The following is a 4,950-nucleotide window of genomic DNA, read 5'->3' as shown; positions in this document are numbered from 1 at the left end:
CGTCCGGAAGGTCTCCTGGAAGGTCTCCCAGTCTAATTAGCATATTACCCTTTTATTAGTATAGATAGAGGCCTGGTACATGGGTGGGGGCCGGCTGGGTTGCCCTGAAGGGTGTCCTGGATCAGGGTGGGGGTTCCCTTGGGGGGCGGGGCAGCCTGGGCAAGGGGCCTGTGGTGGTTTGCAGGCCAGCCACACCCTCATGGGGTAAGGGTTCCCACTTGGGTGCCTGACCAGCTTGGATGAGGGGCTGATGGCTATTTGCAGGCTGGCCACGCCCCCAGTGGGGACCCTCACACCACGGGGGAGTGGCCAGCCTGGGTAAGGAGCTGAGGGCCGTTTTAAGGCTGGACACACTCCCTTCAGGGTGAAGGTCCCCGCTGGGGTGCCTGGCCAGCCTGGGTAAGGGGCTGATGGCTGTTTGCAGGCTGGCCACACCCCCAAGCAGGAACCCTCACCCCGATTGTGTCATGGCCAGCCTGGGTGAGGGGCTGAGGGCCATTTGCAGGCCCCTCCTTCTGCGGGGGGTCCCTCAGCCTGGCCTACACCCTCTTACAATTCGGGACCCCTCATGTAGGGTCCCTAGACCTGGCCTGAGATCAGGGTCTATCGGGGCTTTCCTTCCCCTGGCTGTAGGCAGCTGGCCCCACCCCCACCACTGCCACTGCTTGCCATCTGTGCAGCGCTGCCCGTCCCCCACCTGCCACTGGTCACCTCGTTCTGCAGGCGACAGGCATGAGGTGTGATGGCTTGGCTGGTCTGGGCTTCTCTCTGTGGGACGATCACTAGCCGGCTGCACACCTGCCACAGCGTTGCTGGCCAGTGGCCTGGGCCTCCCTTTTTTTTAAAAGTAAGAGTAATGTTTACTGAGCAATACAGAACTGAGTACTTTGAAGGATTTAGCAGGATGGAAATGTATCACACCCGCCCCTGCCACCCCCAACACCCAGAGACTACAGTACTTAGAAGTTACATGCAATGGCCATAACTGCTGCATATCTGTTCGTAACAAACAAACCATAGCATGCATATTTACTAGTATACTGTATCACATCAAGTGATTATAGAAATCCATTTATATATTGCTTGTATAAAGTCTTTTTTTTTGTAAATTTTTTTTAAAAAAAAGAAAGTGTAAAAAACATGTGCAGTTGAAAGCCCTGCCAGGACAGCCAGTCTGTAAACATTCAGTGAGTATGTGCTTTGGAAGGGCACCCATGCCTCATGCCCACAGCAACTCCAGCAGGGCTGGCAAGGGTGCACCCCGACTGCCACTCCAGGCAGGACTGAGCTGGGCCATGGTGGGTGGGTACAGCAGGGCCTGGCATTGTGCCCTTCTCCAGCCTTGCATCAGGATCAGGGTCAGAGTCAGGGTCAGGACTGGGGACAGGCAGATTTCAGTTTCACTCTGAGTTCCATACTCAGCCTAATTTTGGTTGCAGCTCATGGCTTTTCCTGGCTGCTCAGAGGTCTTCTGGGTGGGTGCCCTGGTGAAGAGGCTGGAGAAATGCCCACAGCTGCCTGGTTGGGCATCTCTCTGGCCCAGAGCCTCTGTCCTGCCTCCTGCAAGCCTGGACCAGGCAGAACAGGCCCCCCTCAGGACTACTTTGGTCTTAGCGCTTGGTCCTGGGTTTCATCAGCCTGGGTTTCTTCCCCTGGTGTGGCTGATCTGAGTTTCACACAAAAAAAGCCTGGCCAGTGCTGGCTGTGCTGAGCCTCACTGAAGAGTTTTTCATGCAGCAAAGAAGAGCCCTCTGGGACCCTCCTCCTCCTCCCTCTCCTCATCTCCTCCTCTTCCTCTTCCTCCTCCCAGCCCATAGTCACTTCTTCTCCAGCTGCTCCAGCAGTGGGTTGCCTTCTGAGTTGGGGTCTGAACGCTGTCAGTCCTGACAATGCAGGTGGGGCGATGCCAACTGAGCATCAGGATGAGCTGCTGCCACTCCTGCTTCAGCTCCTCCATCTGGGTTTTCAGCTCTGCGTTCATGAGCTCCAGCCACTCAGATTCCCACTATAGGAACTTCATCTGGTCCTTCTTGTTCTAGCATCGGGCTGCAGCCACTTTGTTCTTTTCCCAACACCTTTTCCTCTGTTCCTCTTCCTTGTCTTGCTCACTTTTCACAGGTTGAGGCCTCTTGCCCAGTTTCACCTCCAGGAAGTGCAAAGGGGCGATCATGGCCCCAATGTTGTGGATGTCAGCGTATTTCAGCTCCTCTGCAGTCAGGGTAGAGCTGGGGAGTCTAGTCATGGGGCTGAGCCCTGGCAGAGAGCCTGCAGTCATGGAAGGGTCCGAGATCTGCCCAGGCATCATAGCAGGAGAAGTGGCAGTCCAGCCCTGCAGAAGCCACGGGCAGAGGCTGTGACCCTGGGGCTTGGTCCAGGCTGCAGGCACCATGCCCACTCAGGAGCCACCATGGCGCCAGCGCCCCCTGCAGTGTCTACTGCCACTAGCGCCTCCTGTCGCAGCTGCCCAGCATCCCTCCTGCAGGCTGTGGCCTGGGTCTCCCTCTTAGAGGTAATTGATCACAGGACTCTGCCTGCCTGCCTCATTGCCCCCAACCACTTGCCTGCCTACCTGATTGCCCCTAAATGCTTGCTGGGGGCAGGGCCAGCCTGGCAAGGGGCTGTGGTGGTTCTGGTCTCTGGTCATTCTGGTCGTTATGGTCACTGGACTTTTATTATATAGGATCTTCACAACAACCCTGTGAGGTTGGTACTTTTAGGTAATATTACTTGCCCATGTTACAGATGAGGCAAAGACTAGAGAAAAACTCTAAACTGTTCAGGTCCACTCAGCTCATCTCTGGGGTCTGTGTCTGAACTCAGAGTCTGGATTCTCAGTTACTCTATTTTACCCCCAAAGGCTTTGTATCATTCCCTGAATAGGTAATGAGCACCCAGTGTGGGCACCAGGCTCTGTTCCAGGCACCAGAGATGCAGCAAAGAATGCAAAAAAGTAAATCTCCACCCTCAGGGCTCCCTGCATGGAGTCCACCCTCAGGGCTCCCTGCATGGAGTCCACCCTCAGGGCTCCCTGCATAGAGTCTCCACCCTCAGGGCTCCCTGCATGGAGTCCACCCTCAGGGCTCCCTGCATGGAGTCCACCCTCAGGGCTCCCTGCATGGAGTCCACCCTCAGGGCTCCCTGCATGGAGTCTCCACCCTCAGGGCTCCCTGCATGGAGTCTCCACCCTCAGGGCTCCCTGCATGGAGTCCACCCTCAGGGCTCCCTGTATGGAGTCTCCACCCTCAGGGCTCCCTGCATGGAGTCCACCCTCAGGGCTCCCTGCATGGAGTCTCCACCCTCAGGGCTCCTTGCAGGAGTCCTCTGGGTTTCATCTGCACCACACCACACCCCTCCCCTGCCCTCCCCAGCACAGTGTGGGCACTGCTTCAGGAGTGGACCCAGGGGATACAAATAAACCCCTCCGAATGCAGCTATGGAAATCCCCCCAGCAAAGGGGCTGCCAATGAACCCCTAGGCCTTGGTCAGTAGTGTTTTGAGGACTTGAGTGCCCAGTGCCTCCTCTAGGTCCCATGAGGGGGCACCTTGACTGCTCTGGTGGTAGGAGCAGCCCCCTTTGCTCTCCCGTTGCTCTGCATGTATGGGTCATCTACTCCGAGGGCAGGGAAAAGGGGCCCGAGCTCAGCCAATCTCAACTTCTCCCAGTTCAGGCAGAACTAGACTCTCAGACAAAGAATAAATCAACATCTAACCTCAGGGAAAGTGTGCAAGAACCTCACAGTCTGAGACATGCACAGGCTTTTCGGTCCAAAGTGTCATTCAAGCCCTAGCCGGCTTGGCTCAGTGGATAGAGAGTCAGCCTGCAGACTGAAGGGTCCCAGGTTCGATTCCGGCCAAGGGCACATGCCTGGGTTACGGGCTCAATCCCCAGTGGGGGGTGTGCAGGAGACAGCCCATCAATGATTCTCTCTCATCATTGATGTTTCTATCTCTCTCCTCCTTCTCCCTTCCTCTCTGAAATCAATAAAGAAATATATTTAAAACAAACAGACAAAAAAAAAAAAAAAACAACACACACACACACACACAAAGTGTCATTCAAAGAATTGTCCCGTAGATCCTCACACATTCTGCACAAATGTGTGGGAATGTTCAGTTCAGCCTTGTTTATATTCATTTAAAAATGCAAGCTCATGCATGCCTATGAGTGAGGACTCATGAAATAGAGCATGGTCTGGCCAGTGTGGAACTGCCTGTCCCTTATATAGATAAAAGTGGCGACAGACAGTGCCATGAAGGATCGCCCAGCCACCCCATAGTGTGCTTGGTATAGTCCTATATTTAAAACCACACAAACAAAGAAAATCGGAAGGGACTAGTGAACCTCGTCCCCTCCAGGCAGAGCCTGTCCAGATAATGCCAGAATGAGGGGATGGGGACGGAGCGGGGAGGGGAGGAGAGGAGGAGATACTGTGACTTCTGCTCCACAAGCTAGACTCCCCACAGGCAGGACTGAAATCGGGGCCCCACTGCAGCCTGTTTCAGTGGTTCTTACCTGTAAAACTCAGATAGCATGAGCAGAGCACTGGAATGGGGGTCCAGCAGCCTGGCCCAGCCTCAGCTTTGGCCCAGCTCCTGGAGCCTTGGCAACACCCCCCCGCCCCCCGCATGCTCTAGGTGTTGTGGCCCATCCGTGCGGTGAGGCTATTGGGCTGCTTCATCAGTAAGACCCCACCAGCTCCGCATGCCTCACCACCGTTTAGGAAGAAGGAACGTGGAGTGAAATTTAGAAGTCGGGAAGAGATTGGATTGAATAACAGCGATAACATAACATCCCTAAAATTGGACTGCGTTCTAAGAACCCAGCTAGGACTTCACACATATTCTTTCTTTTGATCCTCACAACAATCTTTAAGATATTATAATTATCTTCATTTTAGAAATGACGGAACTGAGGCTCAGAGAGAGTAAGTAATTGTCTGAGGTCATCCT

General features: G+C 54.5%; 1 pseudogene across 1 annotated transcript; it reads right to left on the bottom strand.

Annotated features, from left to right (window-relative positions):
- Positions 1–1,817: 1,817 nt before the first annotated feature.
- LOC308234039 (jun dimerization protein 2-like) lies at positions 1,818–2,323 on the bottom strand (annotated as a pseudogene). The gene has a single exon. The product of its transcript is annotated as a jun dimerization protein 2-like (transcript).
- Between the last annotated feature and the right edge of the window lie 2,627 nt (positions 2,324–4,950).

Source organism: Plecotus auritus, assembly GCF_963455305.1.
Source record: "Plecotus auritus genome assembly, chromosome: 9".
In the NCBI taxonomy this organism is placed as follows: domain Eukaryota; kingdom Metazoa; phylum Chordata; class Mammalia; order Chiroptera; family Vespertilionidae; genus Plecotus; species Plecotus auritus.
This window is presented reverse-complemented; position numbering and strand designations above follow the sequence as displayed.